The sequence below is a fragment of the Corvus moneduloides genome, chromosome 9 (genome assembly GCF_009650955.1).
Source record: "Corvus moneduloides isolate bCorMon1 chromosome 9, bCorMon1.pri, whole genome shotgun sequence".
NCBI lineage: Eukaryota > Metazoa > Chordata > Aves > Passeriformes > Corvidae > Corvus > Corvus moneduloides.
This window is the reverse complement of record NC_045484.1, coordinates 14,745,994-14,770,510: the sequence shown is the minus strand read 5'-3', so window position 1 is coordinate 14,770,510 and position 24,517 is coordinate 14,745,994. Positions and strand designations below refer to the sequence as shown.

The window sequence follows — 24,517 nt, the reverse complement described above, 5'->3', positions numbered from 1 at the left end:
TTTCCTTTTAACTTTCAAAAGAATAGGTACCTACTTTCAAATGGGAGCCTCTAAACAGTGATAGATTTAGAGGTGCCCAAGTTTACTCCAGAACATGGAATTTCTGTACACTTTTGATGATTCAAATTTCTGAATGCAGGATTCTCAGTCTTCTACTTAAAATTTTCACTTAAAATCAAGCTCTCTGTGTAATAATCTTTTTATGCCCAGCATTTGTGCTTAGAAACATATCCTAACCTATCACGGATGTAGTTAAGACAATAATTTCAGTTTAATGAGCCAGATATCCCCTCTCAAAGCAGGATACTATCATCAGGTTTATATTTTATATGCATATGACTTGTTTTCAACTTGAAAGCACCTACTTAAAAAATCCTGTATCTTATTCAGCAGTGATTTTGTTCCATTGTGCAATGTCATTTTCTTCTTTCTTCCTTCTTTTGAACCCTTTTTCCCTCTTCCTCGTCTTTCTTTTCTTCGTTCTACACCCTTTTTATATTTTGTACAGATTTCCCTCTCCTCTGACATTTTTATCATTTTGAGGCATAAAATAGGGCCTCTCTTCTCCAGCAGCTGCGACCCCATCCCCTGCTGTACCAAATTGACACTTCTGCAAGCAGCAGCTCTACTCAGTCACTCAAAGGCTGCGGCTTTCACAAGTGTTGATTTAGTGCAGCAGGGGATGATGTACCAGCTGTAAAACTCAGACAATAATAATAATAATAATGCTTGTGAAAAGTCTTATAATAAGAGGGAAAACTAAGAGAGTGTGGGGAGAAAAGGTAGGAAGGGGCCAGGTGGAGGGAGGAAGAGGAGCAGTGGTCCCTGTGGGGTGGTGGGGTACTCGGCTGCCCAAGGAGCAGTGGGGTGGGTAGGAGTGCAGACCATGAGCTAATTCTTCTCCTCCTTCCTCTGTCTCCTTATAAGAAACTCCTGAGACTGACAGTGAAGATGTTTTGTGTTTCTGTCAAACTGGGGAGTTATTTTGGGATAAAATCCTGGTGGAAGGGGGTGAAGGACTTAAAATACGACTGAGAGAGTGAGGGGTACCTGTGTTGTAGAGTCACTTAATATTTGCAAATGCATCTTTTTGGGTGACAAGATATTTGATATTTTTATTCTTAAGTTATATATTGCATATCCATGGATATAGAGGATGGATTTTTTGAAATATACAAGTAATGTGTTGTTATTTAAAGCACATAAATGGAGAGCTCCTTCTACATTAGCCCTGATTTACCCTCAGTAATGTTCCTAGATGAAACAGTTTACAACTGCTTTGTATCTGAGTATTTAATAAATTGTTGGCAAGACAAACTTGAAAAAAATATTGTAGGTTATATTTACTGACCACTTTTTTCTTTATTTTCATTCTCAGCCACTAACTCAGCAATTCACTTATTTCCATGGCTATGTTTAGCTATTCATCAATGATCTTAGAGCAGTGAATGAAACATAGTATGTGCTAAATATTGATATTGGTAATGATATACATGTATGATAAGACAGAACAGTTTCAACACAGACATGCAGAACATGTCAGTGGAGACTCGAAAGGTGTTAATATAACTGTGTACCAAATAGTATTGTTCATTTAAATCTGGTTACTCATAGCATTTCCCAGGTCTGTGTACAGAGTATGAATTTTTTCAAAGACTATTGGGAAGCCTGTTTCTTCTAAGTTCATTTCAGACATGGGTTTGGGTTTCTTTAAATTAATGGGAAATAAAGACATACTTAAAACTGAATGTGTATTTGAAAGCTGGTGGATTGAGGTTATATTTGTCAGGTCTTGGGTAAAACTTCCATTGTCTGAAAAGCATCTCCTTTTTTAGTATTTAGAGAGATGCTTTGTAATAGGCTTTCACAGTGATCACCTTTGTAATCTTGTTGTTCATCATATTAATTGAAGAAGCTCCTTTCTGATAACCTTTGGCTGTTCAGGATATATTCCTAAAGCCTCAAAGGCTGAACAAACTTAGGAAAGACATAATAGATCATCCTGCCTGCTTTTTTTTCCAGTGTAGAATTATTTCATTGAGAACATTTTTTAGTGTTATGTCAACTTTAGTTTTTAAAATCCCTAGTGAAAGCTTCCATATCTCTCCTTGGGAGACCATTTCACAGGCTAATACATCTTGCTGTCAGGAAGACTTTCCCAATACTCTGCTGAGCTTAAGCTTTTTCTTTCCATTATTTCTAGTTGTATCCTTTTTCCTTGATAGCTTTTACACATTAAATATTTACAGATTTTTTTGTTCCTTTAAGAAACTTTATTCCGTTTATCCATATCTTTTTGGTTTTGAAAAACCCACCTAAGACCTTCTAGGCTGTGAACTACATTTACCTTCAAACCATACAACAGTCAGATGCTTGCCACAGCATTTTCTTCAGGTTTGCTTTTTTAGGGTTCAAAAAACACAGGAGATTCCAGCTATGAGAAATCTTATAAGTAGCCTATTTTCATCAGTGGTTTGAGATAGGTCCCTTTGCTTTCTTTCTAATTCTGGATGCACAGCTCTTCTAGCCATTGTGAGTGCAGATCCCCAACTGCTACTTGGTTCTTAATTTCTCACCTCTTGGTGCTCTGCTTCACAGAAAGCCTGCATACTGCTTAGTCTTTGTATTTCTGCAGCTTGCACAAAATTCACTTCATTCTTGTTAGGTGCAACTGTTGAGGTCAGAACTCAGAATATTTCCCAAGAAGTAGAAGGCAAGAGAAAGGAGGGTGATGCTCTACTTAAGTGTGAGGCCTGATTTGGAAGTCCTGGGTTGAATTTTGGCTCCTTATTCAGGAGAAATTGAAATATGTCTATGCAGGGAAATGCAGAGAGCTGCAAAAAGTTTTCAGGGAGACTTACTAGTATGGGCCTGCCCTGTGTTTGCATAATTCAGGGTTGGAGGAAGGGGTCCAGCCTGTGCCAGCTCAGAGCACAGGCAAGCCAATGCATTTCTACCACTGAGAGACAGGCTCTGCTTCTCTGCACATCCTTCCCCTTCTTCAAGGAAACAGTTGCAGTCTCCTGCTGCATGCTGGTGGGTACTGGTGCTATACAGACCAGCAGCTGTAGGCAGCTGGAAAAATTTGCTTTCTTTTAAATGCAACTCTTTTGGTTATTATTGGTTGTAAGTGTTCTGGCTTGCAGGAAAGAAACTGAAATGGCTTACACAGCATTCAACTGTTATCTCCAGCTTGGTTTTCTAAGGAAATGTTGTTTGTCTGTCAATATTCTCTAATTACTTTTGAACACAAGGAATGTTTTCACAACTGAGTTCAGCAGTGGTAGAGATCCCATCCCACAGTGGCCTTGTGTGGTGGCTTTGAAATCAACAGAGGCACTTTTGGTGTCCTGGCTGACAAGCATGGTGTGCACCTGAGGGCATCATGACTGGGTAGCACTGGAGCAGCCCAGGAAGGTTTTGAGGAGAGACAATGTGGGGTAGGGAGTTTGGTCACTTACAAGTGAGTCACAAGGCAGAAAGTATTGGTTTTCTGCTCGTACTTGAGCTTTTCCTGAAGAGTTTTCAGACTGTTAGAGACCCAGTGCTTGTCTAATAGTTCTCTCAGAATCAATAGTTAAACTTGCATTGATTTCTGCTGACTTAACATGCTTAGGATTCCAGCTGTACTGTGGAACTTGAGATCTCGCCGTTTCACAGAGGCTTACCTGCCACAGCTGTCTGACACTTCCTGAAATACTAAGGACAGTTTCCCTGAGAAGTGTGCAGGGTGGAAACACCAATCCAGGTGCCCTTGTAACCTTTGTAGGTGTCACTACCTGCCAGGTTGCTGCTTCTCCATCCATTTTACAGAGAAAGCCTGTGCCTGGTGCGCTCATTCCCACTTATTCCCAGGTCTGCATCTCAGAATGGCCACTTGCTGCTATCTCTCTTCATTTTGGCTATTCCAAGGCATTTTTCCTGGAAATTTTAGCTGAGTTTTGACTAAGATTATTTGCCAAAGAGAATTTTTATTTTATTCCTTTTTATGTGTCTGATTTGTAGGTGCTGCTATGTATATTTTCTTCTTTACTTATACTTGCAATATTTTCTAAATTCACATCTTCTACAGCTCTTGACAATGAGATATACTACCTAATACATGTTAGTGCCTTTATTTCTATATTTAATTGTAAAGAGATTACTTTCAAATGTATTTTTGAAACAGTTTTAAAGAACAATGTTTACTGGTAAGTTTCCTTTAATTTCTTTTCATTGAGAAAAGGAATTAAAAGAGTAATGATATTGCACTTCTGCTGACTACTCTGCTTGACTGATTCACAGGGTATTGCTCTTAACATGTTGTAGGAATTAAAAAAAAGTGTCAAACTTTTTTTGGCACCAAGCTACAGTAGATCCTGTTAGAAGAAACATATGGCCTCACACTAACAGTGTTAAAGCACTGCTGAAGTATTGCATGCATGACATTGACAAATTTCCTCTAGGCTTTTTGTTTTCTGTGCTATTAAACATTCAAAGTCCACTATTTCATTACCACTGATGATACAGAGAGCCTTATTGACATTCTACCCATCTGTTCATAACATGCATTATTAAATGTGAAGCAACTAGTAGGTAGGAGTGCACTTGCCAGCTGTACAATGAATTCTCAGCAGTTTGGTGCCCTCTATAAATTTTTCTAGTATTCTGCCAGTTTCTCAACATAATTTGCAATGGGGATATATTTTTTTTTAACGTTTCACATTGTACAGAGAAAAGTTGCTTCAAAAGAATTCTTTATTTTGTTATCCTTAATGTGAAATCTTTAGATATAGTTTCAAAAAACCCAAGAGTCATTTAACATACAAAGACTGTTGCTGCTATCAGATCTCACTAACCACAGTTTCTGGGTTTTTTTCTTTCTTTTTTTTTTTTTTTTCTAGGAGCAAATCTGCTGCATTACCTATGAACAGGACAATGGGGCCTCAATGAGTCAACCTATTCATATATTTTTGGAACCCAGAGGAATTGGTTTGACTATTTACAGATTATAACAGTTGGTAGTTGAATGTTTTATTTTCATTCCCAGTTGGTACAATATGTTCACAGCTGATGTTAATGGCTTGCCCATTTGATATCACATATGGTCCACTGTTTGGGTCTCCTAAAGCTTTCTTTTGTGGTCAAGTTGCTTTAAAACTTGTGTATATTTAGGTTTGTTCTGTCTGCTGGAAAGGTGAATATGAAATGCTGAAACTGGGCAGCTTTAGAGTAAATCAGCAGTTCTGTTGATAACGATTCAAAGAATTTGCGTCTAAATGTCTCATAAAGAATACTTTTACATAAAATGGATTACAAACAAATGTCTTAGAATATCATGTGAAATTGTAAAAGAAATGTCCTTTCCTCTTTCCTTGTCTTTGAAACTGTGATGGAGTTACCCTCTAGTGTATTGATACCACTGAGCACCATCAGGACATTTTGCTGGATGTTCAGTTGCATTGGAAACCAATTTATACATAATTTGTATTGCTCAAATCATCATTTGTATTTTTATTAGAATATTACTGTTCTGATAATGTTTTGTGAAAAGATCTGAAGAAGCAAATTAATTTTTCATTTGGTTTCAAGAATAAGAGCATAGGAAAAGTGAACTAAAAAAAATGGGAACAGAAATTAAAATTACAAGCCTGTCTGAAGTTGTTCTCCTATGATACAGGAGTGTTTATACTGACTCTGAAACATAACTGATAAAGCCACAATCTCATAAAAAGATTATTTCCAAAATTATTGCATTACCCTCTGAGAGCTAAAATTCTCATTTATTCGTAGGAGTAGATCATAATAGCTCTAATTCCCTGAGAAGTGGGCATTGTATGATAATTAAGCAGGGTAGTACATTAATTGTCCTCCACTTCACCTCTAGATGTTTAACTCCTTATCTAGTCAACCAGCAAACAATAATGCTCATTTATTTGTGCCTTACAGTTCAAATAATTTTTTAACTGGGTAATTTATTTGAAATAGAGCAGAAGAAGCATATTCATGTGAAAAGGGCATTGAAATTGTGTTAGATTACCATTATTTAATACCATTAGGTGGTAGGATGCAGGTTTTATGGTTGTATTTTTCAGCCATGCAACTTTAGCCAAATAACAGCAACGTGGTTTTGCATGCAGGAATATTTCTCTAACTAATGGGATAGATTTAGCAGTTTTTGCCACATGGCTACTGCTTTCTGGTGGCCTCTCATCGATGCATGTTAGGAGAGCAGGTACGTGTGTATTGGAAGTGGTGCCTGTGCCTGTGACGTCTGGCTCCTGGATTAAATGAGGTAACTGCTGGTAGGACAGAGGCTCTGGCTTGTTTAGTTTAAGGGGAAATAGTGCATGTTGCTGGTGTAGAGTCAGCCCCTGGAAGGAGACTGAAATGGAACTGAAGTAGGAGGCCTTTTCAAGTGAATAAAGTCAGTATTCAACCTGGAGTACTAGGGAAAAAAAAAACCCAACTAAACCAAATGTTTTTGCAAATGAAACTAATAGATTAAGCAGTTTCAGGGACTTAGAAAATGACAGTAAAATTTCAGCCTGCTAGAAAGTTCACTTGAAATGTCTTAACAGAAAAGAATAAGGAGATCAAATTATTAATGAACAATCTTGGGAATGGAATGGGTACCTGTTGATGTGGTATAAAGTGTTTGTTAGACAGGACTTGGCCAAAATTTGGTGAAATTTTGGGTACTCTGACTGTACCCAAGAGAATTAAAGAAGTTAGTGATGTTGTCTTTCCCAACTTATTAGGTAGCAATGGAAGAGCGTGCAAGAAGAATTTGGACTTACTGGACACAAATTAGATTATATTTAGAAAAGGATGTATTTCTCCTAAGTAGCAGAACTAAGTGTTAAGAACTAGAAACAATACTGTTGAAGTATGGAAAGAAGTGTTACACTGATTCTAATCTCTGACTAACAAGATCATTTCTGATTGGTACATGGAGAATTATGTGCTTCCTGGGGGATTTTTGCTTCATTTGTTAATAGCTTCTTCTTATTATTATCATCATTATTGTTATTGTATCATCCAAAACATGTGAGTGCTCCAGCAAAAGCATCTTCCTGTGGTGTTTCCCTCCTCTCTGGGCCCGTGCAGCTGGGGTGAGTGGCAGTGTTGGGCGTTGCCCTGCCCCTGGGGACTCCTTCCGAGCACATACAGGCAGCCCGTGCTCCTGTGCCTACTCAGCTAGAGGCTGTTACCCACCCCAGGCCAGTGATGAAGCTGTAGGTCAGACCCTTCAAAGAACCACCAAAATACTGACCTCACTCTCTGCCCAAAAAATTCTTTTCTTCCCAAAGCAATAAGATTTTTGTAGCTCTCCACTAAATAGACTTTCTTCTTGTTTTGACAGAGAAAGAGCCTGAGGCTGGAGCTTGCTGAGAACACCACGTGGAAATGGCTTGCTCAGCTGCCATTGCTCATCAGGGAAGGTGAGGGGTGGGATGGACTTGATGAAGGCAGCTTCATCTTGAAAAACAGTTGATTAGAAAAATAACATCAAATTGTATCTTATCAGCTCTAGATGTATTTCAGGGAGTCCTCTCTCCTGAATGGGATGAAATTACATACAGTGTTAACCCAGAGTCTTCTGCAACAATGTAAATGAGTTGTTAACGTGGCACTTCATTGCAATAATAATTCAAAGCTACTAGCAGGCTTGATGGGTCTGCAATAAATGTTTTATTATTTAGGAAAAATATACTCTACAAGTTGCAATGTGCCATGCTCATTCATGCTGTAAATCAACAAAGATCAGCCGACTGAATAGGGAAAATGAAAAGCTTATTTAGGAACTGACACAAGCTTTCAGATGAGCAGGGATGGCTGAAGTTAACCGCATTCATTTTTCTTTACTTGTCACAGTTGCCACTTGAATTTCACTGCTAAAGATTGTGGGTAGTTTTGCTTTATGAAATTATATCTATGAAAACAATATTTGCATTTATATAGGCTTTGTTATAATAAAGTTAAACCTAGCACACCCCCTTGCCTCCACAAACAAACAAACCAACCAGCCAACCAGAAACCTCCATGTTAAAATAATATTTATCTGTCAGTTTTCCTAGATCTGAACAGGATTCAGTTGAATGGTTCCCACTGGCTGCTTTAAAGGCCCAAAGCATGTGACCATGTAAAATGCAGAGCTTTGGCCATCTCTTCAACTTCAGCTCTGCTGTAAGGCTGCATCTCTCCTCACAAGAGTAAACCCAGGGTTTTCTTTAAAAAAAAATCTTGATGTGGAGTGAGTTAAGGCACAGATTGGGTGACAGGGGTTAGAGACTAGGGATTAACGTGGTCCTCATGGTGTGGTTATAAAGTGCCTGAAATGGGCTCAATTACCATCCTTTTATGTTCCCTAACACCTGAAGATCCTTTCTTGAAGTTTGCAGCACGGAAAATGCAGATCCTGAATGCTGAACATTGGCTTGTACTGAAAACTGTACATGTTTGAACATGGGCTAAAGCCCCTTGCAAACTCTCTATGTTGATATCCTTAGAGAGATGTGACTTCTTTGACTGATCAGGGGAAGGAGAAGCCAGGGCAAGAGAACAAGTGAGTTAAGATAACTCATCCCATGCCTCAATGTAGGCTTGGAAAGGACAAGATTTTCTAAGCCAACTTTGGAAGTTATTCTCCTGCCCTGACTTAGGCTCCAGAAAGAATGAAGAGAACATGAAAATATTTTTTAAAGCGTTTTCCTGATGATGCCACACCCTTGGGTCATGGGTCTCCAAAGGGAAGAGCTACTTTTTGCATGGCAATTAAGCTGGACCTGACCAATGAGGATGGCAGCAGGGACTGAACATATGAGGAGAATGCTTCAGGACCAGAATGGTATGACTATGCATGAGCCTCTGACTGCAACACTATCCTGAGAAAGCAGCTCATGGATGGAGGAAACAGTAGGCAAAAAGCCAACTAGCAGGTTTCTGTTCAGGTTTATGCCTGCTGGGGTGTGTGTACTGGAATGTGCATTTGTATGAACATTTGTGTGTACGTATGTATATATACAAATGAAGCAATTTTTTGTTTCTCTGTAGTTATCTGTATATTTGTTCCAGTTTGTCAGGTGTTTGTGTCTGCCAGTGAATGGATGTTTTCCTTGGTTGTGGAGTTACTTATCCAACTACAAGATTCACTGACTATCTCAAATATCCATTCTCGGTAGGTCAGTTTGCATGACTTAAACGTACCATGATTTTGTTGTTGTGCCCAATGTGCCTGCAGGAGAGGAGCCTAATCTTGTAGCCAGCAAAACTGGCTGTGTGCTGAGAAGGCTGCTGAGACTAGAGTTCGGAAATGATGGAAATACAACAGTTTTGCTGCAGGGGTTGTTCCACTGACTTGGTCTTGAACCTGTTGGGTTGATCTGATGGCATCTCTGGTGTCAGCATCCCATGGCTTGGAAGCAACTTCCTTGAGGCAGATGCTCTGCACTCCCAGTGAGTGATGATGAGTTGGGTGTGTTCCTCCAGCCCCTGGGACAGCTGGCGAGGCCCTGCTGCTGCTGGCTGTTGATGGGGTGCTGTTGGCTCCTGTGGCTGGACAAAGCTGAGGCCCTGGCCTTCCCATCTTGCTGAGGAGGCCTCAGGACTCTTACCCTGAATTTCTCATTTTGAGTTTTCAGGATATACATGATGTACAAGAAACCCTTGGAAGTGGTATGTTACCTTCCTCTATTTATTTTGTCAACCAAAAAATTGAAATTACTTTGCCCCTTTGGAAATAATGAGTGCTTTGTTTGTGAGAATAGTACATGCAAAAAAAATTAATTTGGAGAGCTGTCTTAGAATTATTTCAAATAGAGTTATCTGAAGCTTTTGTCATCATAATCACTTTAAAAAAGGCAAACATAAGCCAAAGACTCTAAAAAAGTCACTGAGATAACACATAGTGAAAGGTTTTGAGTTTGCTTCACTGAAAAAAAGTTTTTCTTCTTGAGCCAGCCATTTATATGCTCAGGAAAAGTCCAATTAAGATGACTGAATCGTAAGTGTCATAAAATAGAGAAGGCAGAGGACATTTAATTATAGCTGTGCTGCCAGGCACCAATAGAACAAAAGAAAAAATGTTCACCTAAAGCACAAAGTACTGCCTAATACATTTGCTCTAATAAAGAGACAATATATGGTCTAAGCACACTCTTCTAAATAGCTCAAAAAGCTGCACCTTCTGATTTCCATGAAGCTGTTTTTCCATTTATCAACATAGTTTAAGAAAAAGTAATACCCTTTTAATATTGAGACCTTCAACTTTGGTCACAGGTTGAAGAAGAAGCGTCATGCATTAAAACAAAAATGTTGCCTGAGAAAATGAATTTGTGACCCAGAAGAATGTATAATTGATGTGTGTGGTTGTCTGAATGGTAGAATAACAATAGTAACCATTAGAAATGAGGGCTGGAACTAGTCAGGCAGTGAGGCAGGATGTATTTTATAGGTCATCTGGGCTCCATTCAGATCTACAGGTTGCTATTCCTTCTCCATACTTGAAAGCATTTAATAGATTATTACAAAAGGAAAAGGATGGTATGTAATAATGGTTTAAATTGAAACTGTGTGTATATATCACCACTTTGTGACTTCTAAATGAATGCTTCATTTTTAAAATTCTCCCCTGACATACTTGAAAGTTTGCCAGAGCATCAACGAATTAAAACAATGAATTGACCAGCAGCTAGGGTAAAAGACTCTGAATAGTACAGTAGAAACAGTTGTTTTCTTCTCTGGCATAGACAATCAAAAATAAGAAACAATCCCCCCAAAATTTGTTCCAAAGTTGTTGTCTGTCGTCTTCAAGGCAGATGAATTGGTTTTGTTCTCTCTTGTTTCATAATGTTAAAACAAGAAAAAAAATACAGAATTTTGGAAAGAGATTTAACTGTCACACAATCAAAGCCAAAAGCACATAATAGTGAAGTCAAATTCAGATTCCCTTCTTGCCTGGAAAATGCTTCTTTCGTATCAAAATTGATACAAGTTAAAGGGTGGAGAATCTTTTGTGCTTTGTTTCACACGAACATAAAAGTTTTATTCCTGCTTTTAATGGGTAGTATTTTACAAATGTAATGGAACATAATTTTACCAGGTTTCCCTAAGGGAAAGTCATGGCATGATTACATAGGCAGTCCCATCTCATTTAGTATAATGCTTACACTATACATGCAAATATACTACGTAACTCAAGTTAGAGGTAGATTGAATAGCATTCAGATAATCATACAGCAGTGCAGATGCTGAAGAAAGTTTTGCAGGAGAAATATACAGTGACTGACTGGTCCCTTGCAGCCACACATACCCACAAGTAATGTTTTTCTGCAATGCAGAAGATTCAAGCTGTGCCAGAGAGAAGTACCTGGCGTGTGTATGATTTGTCACTTGAGGATGAACGTCTTAGCTTGTCCCTGTTGATAGCATGTCCCAGTGAGCAGAGAGAGTGGTAGATCAAGGGGATGGGGACCTTTGTGGCTTGCAATGTTCCCAGCAGCTGGGACAGCCTGGAAAGGGAGCCATCCTCTTATGGGCAGAGCTCTTGCACTGTTACTCAGCATAACTGGCTGCAGGGCAGTGGGACGCAGAGGGGCTCCGTGGGCATGGAAGGAGATTTAAGCCACCTCAGGTAGAGGCACAGGGTAACAGAGCTGGGAGTGTAAGGATGGCAGTGTGTTCTCTAAACTCCATGCACAAGGAATTTTTCAGCTAGAGATTAAATAAATCTTTCAATTGTGAATAATAATGATTTAACATAATGTAGTGCAAGATGTAATTCTAGCACTTTTGGTATAAAGAAGCAAGTAAAAGTCTGTGTTATAAGCTAGTATGAAGGGCCTTACATTTATGGGAGTTGTAGGAGTGCTCTTTCTGGGGTGGCTTGTGCATTGGTGAAAGAGAGATCTGTAAGAGAATTGTTCTCTTTCTTCTTGTAGAGGATGATTGAACAATTTTAAAACATTTTACTAGTACGTGTGAGATTGACATACTCTCTATTTAATGAACAACAGGTAGTCTTTTGCTTCTTGTTTAATTTTTTTTTACTGAATTCCTGTCAGACTCTCTTCTCAGATCTGACTCTTATTTAATCTGATGTAGAGCACCACAGAGAAAATATGTGAAGTTTTCATCTAAGTGGTAGAACAGCTTAGTGTACATAGACCTAGTTTTGATGCTGGTTGTTTGTATATACACAGAGGAGACGATTGTAACCTGCTTGGAGTCAAAGCAAGAGCAGTTTCTGGAGCTCTCCTGGGGCACCACTGGCAGCAGAGCTGCTGCTTCTGCACCAGGTGTGCAGATGTGTTGCTGTAACTGGCATGTGGATTGCAGGCATGAGATCAGCAGTGCCTCTGGCAGCTACTGCCTCTTCCGGTAGGCAGATTCCTTCTTGTTCTTTTCAGGGAAGGTCAAGAATTAACAAATAATAAAACATGAAGCTCAACATCTTTCTGTGTTAGATTTCTTTTAAACTTTTCCTCTGTCAATGTTAACATCTCAGATCCGTAGGGAGGAATAGCAATAGACAGGTTAGCACAAAATCTCTATTGCAGGTATATGCCTGTACGTGCTGTGGAGAAAACTGGCTAAAGATGGTATTTTGAGAATTAGTTATCTTTTTTTTTGTACTGTAGTTAGTGCTCTCTGTTCACTGACATGTTTGAAGCCAAACTACCTTTTAGCAATCAAGAGGAATCTTTGTTTAATGTATTTTTGCTTTATTTTCTTTGCATTATTTGCCATATCTCAATTACATGCCAATACTCAGCAATGTGAATTGTATCAATTTCGTTTTTAGTCAAGTGTAAAATTTATCATTCAGATGAACTAACATCAGAGCAGTATCAGACTGAGAAAGTGTTTGCTCTTCCTTGCTCATTAGTTAGCATTTCATATGTGAGCGTGGGATGGATAAATTTCAGAGTGCATCTGATTTAACCTCTAAAAATGTATCTTCTTGTCAAGACTTAACTACAGACAGCAGGTAAGTACCACTTAGTACCAAGTGGGATGGGGAAGTGAATCAGGAAAAAAGGTAAACCTCAGGGGTGGAGATAAGAAGAGCTTAATAATTGAAATAAAGTTAAAAAAAAAAAATAGTAATAATAGGAAAAAGAGAGAGGAGTAAACCCCAAGAAACACAAGTGATGCACAGTAGAACTGTTCACTGCTGTCTGACCGATGCCCAGCCCATCTCCAAGCAGTGGTCAGCAGCTCTTGGCCAACTCCCCCCAGTTTATTGACAGAGCATGACCTTCTGTGGTGTGGAATATCCCTCTGGCCAGCTTGGGTCAGCGTTACCAGCTCTGCTCCCTCCCAGCTTCTTGTGCACCTGTTTGCTGGCAGAGCATGGGAAACTGAAAAAGCCTTCATTTAGAGCAAGCACTACTTAGCAACAACTAAAACATCAGTGTGTTACCAACGTTATTCTCATACTAAATCCAAAACACTGCACTGTATGTGTGTGGACGAAAATTAACTCTCTGCCAGCTGAAATCAGGGCACCTCAGGTCAGTGACATGGGTATTCCAGTGCTGTGCCAGCCCAGCTCAGGCAGGAGGACAAAGATGCCTTCCATCCCAACTTTGTCCCATGAGAATGCCTTGTTTGTCTGTCTTTTCACGCTTAAGGAGACATTTCCAGATGGAATGTAATACTGAACTCAAGTTTTGCTTCTTTGTTTGCTTTTCAAGATCGGTAACAGCTTAGTATGAGCACTGCAGTTGGTGATACTGTCAGGTGTCCCAGGTTCCACACCTGCTGCTGGCATTTTCCTCTGCAGTATAAAAGGGTGCCTCTGGTTTTTCTGTTTGTAAAACAACTTTAGCTGCATTCTATAGGACATTTGTAAACCAAGTAAACTGGTAATGTGGTTTAATGTCAGCACAAGTTCGGTAAAGGAGCCTTTTGGTTAACCAAGGCTTGTTCCATTTGTAGGAAAATTCAGATAAATTAAGGATACGTGTGAAGTAAGTGCACCAAGCCTATAGCGCTTTAAGCTCCTCTGTGGATGATCTAATTCAAAAGGAAAATGGCTGTAGTTCATGGTAGCTTAATCCTCTTTACAATAAAGTCGAATACTTTACCTCTCAGTGAGAATCTCCACACAGGGATTTAACGCATTTTGACTTACATGCATTATCATCATGGGTTTAGTTGGTTTATCTTAACTTCCCTGGATGATCTTTTGTAGAAAAACCACAGACACAGATATCTAGTACTAGCTTATTTAAAGCATAGTGATGTAGTCATGTCCTTAATCTGATATAGGTTTTAGTGTAAACATGTTAAGTGATAAGTGTGAACTGCATGATTAAGTGGTTCCTATACATTCTGATCCCAAAGGATAACAAAGGTAGTACTCTATTTGCACTGCCCAGAAATAATTGAAAAGCCTCAGTGTAAGTGCTTGGCATCTGCTTACGTGCTGGGCCCTGAAATGCCAGCGACTCCTCAGACACAATTCCAAATTCAGGAATTTTGGAGCTGAGGCTCTACAAAATAACTCAGGTGATTACTCTTATCTCAGTCTGTCCTCTGCTCTGTTTTGCAGTCCAAAGACAAAAGGATACTACACTTTGGAGGACCTTTGCCTCAGACGGTTGTAAAATCAGCAGTGCTGGAAACACCTCTCATCTTGTGTGGAGAGCTTCAATCCCATACCTGATGGGAAGGAAGGGAAGAGGAAACACTGACCAGAGCTTTTTTCAGTCCTTGAAACAGTTTTCTTTGAGAGAATGACATTTTTCATGCCAGACAGTTGGCAAGGGTCAACTGGACAAGATAGAGCCAGAGACATGGAATCCTGCATGGTGTCATCAGAACTGAAGGTTATGAAAGTCTTCTTCTGAACAGATTTCACCCCAAAAGTGAACAGAACACACCAGGGATATCCCACGGCAATGAGAGTCCTTGCTCCAGCTCAACTGAGTCAACTGGCCACCAAGTCAAATGGAATAGCAGATGCCATCAGCACGATCGTAAGTCATATGAGGAGCGGCTGAGGGAGCTGGGGGTGTTTAGCCTGGAGCAAAGGAAGCTGAGGGGAGACCTTACTGGTGTCTACAGCTACCTCAAAGGAGGATGCAGCCAGGTGGGGTCAGTCTCTTCTCCCAGACAGTCAGCGATAGGATAAAAGAACATAGCCTCAAGCTGTGCCGGGAGAGATTCAGGTTTAACATCAGGAAGAATTTCTTCACTGGAAGGGTGGTTGAGCATCGTAATGGGCCACTCAGACAGGTGGTGGCATCACCATTCCTGGAGATGTTCAAGAAATGACTGGATCTGCCACTTAGTGCTATGGTTTTGTTTACACTGTGGTGTTTGGTCAAAGGTTTTACTCTCTGAAGCTAAAGAAATTCCCTACTACAAAGCTGGGAAAGAGGAGGCTGATACTCAGAAACATAGTGGCCGCATGAGAAATCCTGGAGTGGCTGCTGTTTTCATGTCCACTGTTGCCAGCAGAGGGGAAGCATGGGCTGTGTAGGAAGATGTTACTACTGCTGCAGCATGTTGCCTTTTGTCTAAGTTCCTGTTGCCATCACATGTCAGGAGATGCAGAACGCAATAGGAACACTATACCACAAGAGGAGCAAGGAATTCTTTGCAGGTTTTTAAAAATCTTTTTCTTCTGCAGCCTTGTTTGAGTAGTTCATGTTATAGTGACTTCAGCTTGAAGCTGAGGGCACTAACAAAGCTGTTATATAAAAGCATTATTGGTATTTGAGGAATTAAGCCTATGTTTGAGGAGTTAGTTTGCTGTGTCTTATGTTATTTTTTATTTTAGCAGTGTTTGTATACCATGCTTTTGTGAGTTAATGCATAACAAGCTGGCTAAAAGTCTATGACATTAGTGAAACGGTGAACCACATAAAAGACTAAATTGCTTTTTCTCTTTCTGTAATTGCCACTACAATAAAAGCTGCCTTTACTGTAAAATTTTTCAGAGTTAACCCCTGCAGAGCTCCCAGGTTGATGAGGGAGAAGTGTGATTAAGGGTGTGTAAAAGGGGTAGAACAGCTGACTAACAGTAACTAGGGGTGCTCAAGGGCTGTAGGCAGCAGAGGGCAAAACTTGCAACCATGTAACCCAGTTCCCAAATGAATGGCAGTGCAATGAGCAAGGGTCAGCTGTGGTCCCTCAGCACAGCAGCTTTGGCAACCCTGCTTGCATCCTTTCCAATAGCCTTGCTGAACATGGCAGGGAATGATGGCATGGTGTAGACAGACAGTTGTGACTGCAAGCAAGGAGAAAAAAGGGAATTGATTTTTTTTGTGTATTCTCTGTGGCCACTGTTTTGAACAATAGTATAAATATTGTGGAATAGGAGGCCGGGTGGGTCAGTCCCCTGACCACCTGTCTGTGGGCAGAAGTTTCAGCCAGTAGAGCAATGGAAGGATTTGATGGATATGCAGTTATTTCCTGTGGGATAGGCATGCCTCCATCCTGGTAATTATGCCATCCTTATATTAATCTTAGATATAAGCAAATCTCCTTTTGCAGAAACACCATCCGTGTGTGCGTAAGTATGATAATTAATAAGTATAATAATTCACTGTGTACCAAATGTGCATAATGTAATACATTGCAAAAGTTAAAAAGAGCACCCACCAGTGGTATACAGGCTTGGTTTTACAAATCTAGTTTTGTTTTTAGAATGTAATGAAAATACCACGCCATATCATTAGCATCTGAGGGACTGTCTCTGCTAGGGAGATCGAACATACTCTTTTCAGTATTCACATTATCAAACAATCAAAATACTACCACTGATGATGAATGCTTGCCTTGCTTTACGGTTCCTGCATGATTTGTCCTGTTTTATTGTTTGGTGGGTTTTTTTTTTTTTCTTCTTCCTATTAGAACAGAATAATAATTTTGAAAGCATGGAAAATAGCAGATTTTTAAAATGTCTCAGATACCATTTTGTCTGGATAAAGGTTTGAAATGAGTAACCTGCTGTTTTAAAAAAGGTTGCTAATTATCTGAATTTCACTGTGGTTTAATTAGCAGCATCTACAGTAGAACGTGGGAGGTGGTGCTTATCACCTGCCAAGGAAAATGTTGTCTTTTGAGGAAGTTAAGTTATGTCAACCAAAATAGAGCATGATTTTAGATCTCCAATACCATTCCCTTTCAAGTCTTTGTGGGCAAGGGTGATTGAGTCTTAAGTGATTAAAAGAGTGGAGAACAGAGGTATTACTGCCATGACTATCTCTGGGCAGGTCTGAGAGCCACCAGTATCCTGGGTGCTTGCTGTGAAAGGAGATGGCTCTCACTGAGCATTGCAACCTTCTTCTTACAATTTGAGAAGAAATTAAGCCATGTGTCAGTTCAGGTGTGGCAGACTAATAATTTTCTATCTGTGAACCAGATGCAGGTTAGCAGAGGTAAAATATTTCTGTTAAAGCATGCTCTGTCTCGATGTTATACCTTTGTTGTCCTTGTTAGGTGTTTTAATAAATGGAGCCTGTAATTCTCTTTGAATGTATCTGATAGCTAAAGGGGCTGGTACAGGTAGCAGTCATTTGTTATGGACAGCTCTGCCCATAGCAGCTGCATGCATGGAAATGCTGGAATCGTCTTAATGAGGGGGCCGGTCTGAGCTGGAAATCACTGAGGTCAGCAGAAAGGTGGCATTTAATGTCCACTGGATCAAACAAAACAAGGTTGTATCCTTACCTTAGGTTAGACTTGGTAAAGCTTCTGTAATCCAATATAATAATTTTCTTGCCTGCCCTGTGAGTTTCCAAGCATTTTTTTTCTTCCTCCAGAGGCTGAGATGCAGAAAGCTGGTATCCAGGACAGGTGCAGTTATGTCATAGTTAATACTTTAGTGATTATTCCACTTTCACAAAGGTGTTCTGGGTGCCTTCTGTTTAGAAATGGCAAGGAGTGTATAAATATATTTCTGCTTTTTAATGTAGGAGTGCCTCTGCGTCCTTTCTGGAGCAATTCCCACTTTGCCCGGTCAGCTCTGGACGCAGCAGGCTGCGGGGGCCAGCCTCCGGAATCCGGGAGACCAGAGGTCTGGCTCGTGGGTCCTTCCACAGGACCGCGGCAATAGAGGCAGGTGGTGGAAGAAGGAGGCAGGCTCAATTGTGGATGAAATCCGGAAGGTTTATTCTGTCTCCGAACAGGAGACCCCGCCCCCCGGGGGTGTCCAGCAATGAGCAACCCTGAGTGCGCCTGCCAGGGGTTTTATGGGGGGGTGGCGACAGGGGAGGGATGGCAACGGCATCGAATCAGGGAAAGAGAAGGATGGGTCTGCGGGATGAGGGACACACAAGGGAACCTATCTTGGGAAAGGAAGGGAGGGATCCTCCCCCCAAGACCAATCACTCGACGCCCCTGCCAGAACTTTCTAGAAGCTTGGGAGGGGTGCCGGGGCGATTGGCAGGGGTCTGGGAGGAGACAAATAGAGAAAGCAGGGTTATATGAACACGAAACCAGGAGGGTATAAACTGGGATGGTACAATAACACGAAACCCAAAGGGGAGACCCGGACTGAACCAAACAAGACACACTCCCACATAGGAGAGTAAAATGAGACACGCATATTCCATTCACAGGATGACGGACTTAAAGTTATTTTGGACTTCTTTATTATGGTATCCACAGCAATTTTGAATTTATTAGGCAAAGGAGAAAAGCTAATCTGCAGGTCATAGGTAAATTTTTTTTAATCGAGTCAACCCATGAAAGCTAAGCCAAGAAGAAGACAAAAAAAAGCTTTCTATTAATTATTTTGATATTTTTGTGGTAAGCAGACAATTCCAATCTGTGTAGTGGTACTATGTAAGAGTTTTTGTAGTCCAGTTTATTTTTGCATGGCATGGACACCCTCATGTAGGTACCAGTACTGTGATAGGCTTTATTCAGTGCATCAGATGCATCTGTGGAAATGGTGTGAGTGAGATTCAGTGAGCCCCTGTTATGATCCGGTTTAAACTCAGAAAAGCAAAGAAAGCTAAGCCTCTGTGCATAAACTGGAAAGGACTTAGAAGGTTCAAAATATTCCCAGAAATGAGATTAAAACCAAACGAGGTTAGACGTTGGTGCCAAAAAATTGACGTATTTTATTTAATAGTAGAAGAGGCAAAGAGAAGGGAAGAGAAAAGAAAGAAAGGGAAAAAAGAAGTGTGCGTGGGGGGTGGGGGAACAGGGAGAGGTGACAGGGGTTAGGTGGAAGCAGATCACCCATCCGAGGGTCCCAACGACGTCTCGTCGCTCCCCTCCATCTGCTCTGCTGCTGGTGAGGGTCCCCCATTGCCGCCACACGCCGCCGACAACAGAATCTCGTGGATTAATACCCACTTTGGGCCAGGTGGGAATGCCCATGTGCCTCCCTTGCAGGGGCCAGTTTGACACTGTCCCTTGCAACACTGAGGGTCTGTTGCATCATTTCTGGTGCAGGGTCTGGAGATCCCTTTGAGGGGGGCCCCTGTGATGGGCCATGTCACCCCTCCTGCTGTGGATAAGCTTCCTCCCCCCCGGTGAAGACCCCTCAGCTGGGCTCCTCTGCACAGTGGAGGATGGGCAGTCACTGTGCCTCTGACCAGAGGCTTTTCCCAGATACCCAAAGCCTCTCCTCCCTCCATCCTTTGGTGCAAGAGGTCTGTGGGAGCCTGGCAGCTGATAGCCCTGGGGCTGCGGCCTCCACCTTGGAGGTGTTAAGCCTGTGCTCAGTGAATGTCCCCAGCCCTGAGTTGTTACTTTATCTTATCTTCATCAGTGAGAGGTGTAAGGCCTCAGTCAGGGCCCCATCCAGGGTGCTGTAGTCTTCTCTGCAGCTTTTGTACAATTTTAAAAGTTCTTTAAGAAAATGTTTAAGTCATAAACTATAATATTTCAGTCTCTGACAGCCCCATAAACCAAAATTAATTCCTCAGGCATTCAAGAAGGTATAGAAACATCATTAACACAGGCTGAACATTTTTTTCAGAAAAACTGCCTTTTATGATATTCTGATTTTCAAAGCATATTAACAAAACAAACTGAAGACAAAACCTGCAAATGAAAATTCCCCATTCTAGGAGATACTAAAAAGCAGGGACCCAACAGAAAGGGGTTGGTTTATATAATTTTGTAATTTTCATTCCCTTCCTATTAGCTTTTCACTTTTTGCTCATGCGCAGCTGTCTCTGTTTCTCTCATTGCTGTCCCATGGGAGTGAGTGACTGCGGCATGGCTCCCTGTGCTGTGGCCATTTGCTTCTCCAGAGGTGCTAATTGTCCTTTCCTCTCATAATGTCTAATTGATCATATAATAACTTCAACCCAGAGCATAGCTTTCCAGCATGCTTTTCCTGCAGTTTGAAACCTCTCTTTCAGACCTAAAGAATGGCTTCTTTGCTTGTGTATTTTCCCCCCAACTCTAATAGTTGGTCTCATAAAAGATATTACTTCTCTCCATAAACCTTGACTGTCTAGCCTGCATTTGTGTTCCTTGGGGGCAGCAAGCAGGAAAACAACCTCTTCAAGCCTGGAGTTTCCTTATAGCAAGAAATTGTAGCCATTGAATTATAGTTTTAAACATTAAACTACTTGTTTGACCCCATTGCACTGAATTTGGACATGCATTGGTCTTAAGAATGAAGCAGGATTTCCCAGGCTTTCCAGCCTGATGCTGGTCTGAGTGACCCTGCTCTGCCTCTAGATCCAGAAGTCCCATCAGGGAAGTACTTGAAAGCTTTGGCCATATTTTAGTGGGAGGCTGTGAAGGGACATAAGAGTCCTGTTCAGAAACAGGGACCCAAACTCCAGCTGGGGTGGGAGTCCCATTGTGGCAGTGCCAGCAGTGTCCCAGAGAGGCCAAAGGCATACAGGGTGGATGGGGGCAATCTGTGCAGTGCTGGGGCCCAGCCCTTGCCCTGATGTGTCACCTTCAGGGAGATGAGAGCAGAGAGGAATAGAGCAGGGCCATGTCCATGGCTGTCCCCAAGGTCACCAGTTACAAGAATTGTGGCTTTGCCTTTATATACATGTTTTTGCATTTGGCTGTATTGCAGGGCACAGACAACCTGCTGTATCTGCATTCATGGGCACAGTTTGCTTGTGGGAAGTTCTGTGGTAACCTTTGCACAGCTCTTAGCCTTTGGGTTGGCATACCTGGAGGAGTGGGTTTCCCCTTACTATTTCTAGGCTATTCTAGCTAGTCAGCCTTGCCAGGTAAAAAATCCCTGAGCTGTTTCTTAAACCAGATAATAAAATATGATGCAGCAAACTAAGAGTGGGTCTGAACTCATGCTAGGGCAACCTTCTGGGTCATTCAAAGCAGTCAGACTTTTTCAGACTGAAACTGGTAGTTTGGAATGTGGTTAATCCATCTATATTTTTTTGAAAGTGACTTTATCAATTGGTTGCCTTTAACTTCTGATAAGAGATATTGATGTAAGACGGAGATTGGTAAAGTATATGACTCATGAAGATATTTGCTTCACTCACTTGTAATTTCTAGTGCAAATGTGTAGTCAGCCTGCACTTAACTGAGAAAGAAATGGCAGTGTACGAAGTAAGTAGAGCAGATTAATTAAATTGGCTGTTCTTGTTAACTCTTTCTGCTACTATAAAAGCTAGCAACATTGCGTAAGATTAAAAGGTGACAAGATAATGCATCGTGATTTCTCATTGCTCTAATGTGTTATGGGATAGTCTAGATTCATACTTAGTTAATTCAAAACGTAATTAAACATTTATATAAATAAGTGTTCATTATGTTAAGAAGCATTAAAACATGGTTATAAACACTCTTTAAGTAACTGGCCAGCCACACAACATTGTTTTGACTGTTACTCTTCATTAGACAGTTTTCTTTGTGGGTTTTTAGCAGTATCTTTGGAGTGTGTGGTGCTCTCTGATGTGAGGTGGTGAGTAGAGGGCCCCAGGCAGTGCAGCACAGTCCCCACCTGCCTGTGCTAGGGGCAACCCTGACACCTAGCTCTGCTCATGCTGTTTCGCATCTCCCCATATTTATGACTGTTGTGTAAAATTCACGAGTATGTTCCTAATTCCCTAAATATGCTGATTCCCACTTTTCACAGAAATGCTTCTTGTCACTTAAAGCTGATGAGAAAAGATGATTTAAGGCACTGGGGAAACTTTGTCCTCACTCCTAGCTGCAGTGAGAATGCTTAGCTTTCACCTCATGCTGGTTCCACTGAACTGTGGGGTGAAACACAGGTGTGGAGGGGCTGAACTTCACACCTACTGATACCAGGGAAATAGACAAAAATGTGAAATAAATGTCACTGGTACAAGATGACTTCCTTGCTTGAAGCTGGGCAGTTTTGCTCTCTCAGCTCATTGCTATGGAGACCTGAGCTGTTTGGTGTTAGTGGGGTTCCTCTGGGCTACCAGTCATCTGTGTGTCAATATTAAAAATTGGTATTTTCCAGACTTCTTCCTCCCTCTAGGGTCTGTGCAGCAGCTCCCTGCCCCACTTCCTGCACTACTGGGGCGATGAGGGTTGAGCAGTGCCGAGTCTGAGTGCAGCTGACAGGGGCAGGGAGGCACAATGCCAGCTGGACTGGGATACAGGGCCTTGCACCAGGTGTGCTCCGGTTTTACTGGGCTGCTGGAGTTTCCATTTTTGCTCTGGGGCAGCTTGCTCTCCTCCCTGAGCCCTGCCACCCTGCCCCTGCCCACCCAGGGGCTGTCACAAGATTCTGGTTCCCTCATTGCTTTGTTGATGGCTTTGCCCCCTTGCAGGATATGTTAGGAAGTAGTACAGGACGTGTCTAAAAGCTCAGAAATCAGGGGTTTTTTAAACGCAAGTTCTGCCATTGCCCGAGTAGTGGCCAATGTGGTGCAGGCACTGCCACACACGGGCATTGCTTCTGGGGCATAAACACTTGTTTTCGTCTGTTCAGGGTTTGGCCTGACAACAAAGTAACAGAGGAAGGCTCTCCAGGGAGGAAAAATCTTACCATATCAGGCCCCAGAAGGGTGGGGGAGCCAAGGGAAGCCTTGCTGTGGGATCAGAGTGGTGTGGGAGCTGGTGGCTGGCAGATGGCAGTCACCGGTAGGGACAGCCGCAGAGCCAGGGAGGTCCATCCGGTATGGAGCAGGAATGGCAGCCAGGATCAATACATCACACAGTTTGGTCGGCAGCACCAGCCGAGGAGAGTCAATGTTCAAGTCGTGATGGGCAAACAGCAGGGCCAGAGACAAAGGGAGGAGCGCGAGTGTGGCGAGGCGGTGAGTGGGAGGCAGCAGTAGAGAGCAGCATGGAGCCGTGCTGGCGCGGCCATGGGCCCGATGCAGGGCCAGACCTGCTGTGGCAAAGCAATTCCAGCACGTCTTGTCTGCGTGGGGAGCGCTGCTGAACGTATGGGCACGTTTCATCGCTTGGCAGGGTGTTATGGGGACCCTGGGCTTGACTCGGAGCGTGCAAGGTGGCATTTCAGCCCTGCGACAGCCGCTGCGTGGCGGGCGCGCCATCCCCAGCCAGGGCAGCGGCTCAGCTGCCTCAGCGCTCCCACGGCTGCGTGCGCTTGCACGGTCGCGCTGCTGATCTGCTTTGTTGGGCTTTAACCTGACAGAAGGAAAGCCTTCAAGTGCTGCTAAAAGGAATAAAATTATAGTTGTACTTTAGGGAGCAAAAATGATCTCTTTTGGCATTGTGCTGTTATTGCAAATTGTGTGTGTGTGATTTATCCTAATTAAAAAAAATATGACAGACATAAGCCACAGAAATGTCTGTAAATGACACAATCTGGTCCTGTCTTTGTTTATCACTATCATAATGCATTGCTGGCCTCCTAAAATTATTAGCCTTTGTGACTTGCTAATAGCCACGGACTCTTACTTGTGAAATGGAAAGGTGTCCAATAGTAAAGCAGAATGTGAGCATTTCAATGTGGGATCAGCATTTCACTTGGTTATGCTAGATCATTCTTTATTGCTTTCTAAAAAAAATTATTTATTTTCTGCCTGTTTGTTTAGTGGGCAGAATTTTTCAAGCTTGTAGTTTAAATACAGAAAGCTGGAGTGGGGTTCAGAATTTTTCCTTTATTGGAGTGAATTAAATGGTTCTCCATTACATAAGACTGCTCTATGAAATTAATAACAGTCATTTCCCCATGTGTGTTGAGTGAGTTTTCAGATCAAACCAGACCACTGAAGGGATATACACTGCTGCATTGAAGAAAGATGCTGCGATATTCTGTATCAAAAAGGTTAAACTCATCGGATTCTACGTAAACACTCATTTTACCCCAGCTAACCTGTAAAGATTTCATTTTGCTTCATTTATCTTCTCCCTTACCCTATGCTAAACCATTCCCAGCTTCGAGGAAAGAATCATGTCTCCATTCATTTCCTATCTTGCTGAATTGCCTTCGCACTTCCTATCATCTGCACATAATCCTATTCTCTCCATTATTGTCTTAATACCAAGTACAGCACAAGATAATGGATAGGCACTGTAATAACAGTGTGGCCTGTAGGAGCCCCTCGAGGGAAATATCTTTGACGCTGGTAGAATATTAATGCATCCCAGGTCCCTGATCTTCCTCTTTCACTTCATCTCC

General features: G+C 41.7%; 1 long non-coding RNA gene across 2 annotated transcripts in view; it reads left to right on the top strand.

The window, feature by feature from the left end:
- The window catches only part of LOC116448248, a 93,537-nt gene that overhangs the window by 5,669 nt on the left and 63,351 nt on the right, over positions 1-24,517 (top strand). For both annotated transcript variants that reach the window (XR_004241854.1, XR_004241853.1), the window contains 4 exons: positions 4,884-5,000; positions 7,346-7,424; positions 9,058-9,160; positions 14,540-14,966. This is a non-coding gene — a long non-coding RNA (uncharacterized LOC116448248). The remainder of the gene's footprint in view (positions 1-4,883; positions 5,001-7,345; positions 7,425-9,057; positions 9,161-14,539; positions 14,967-24,517) is intronic.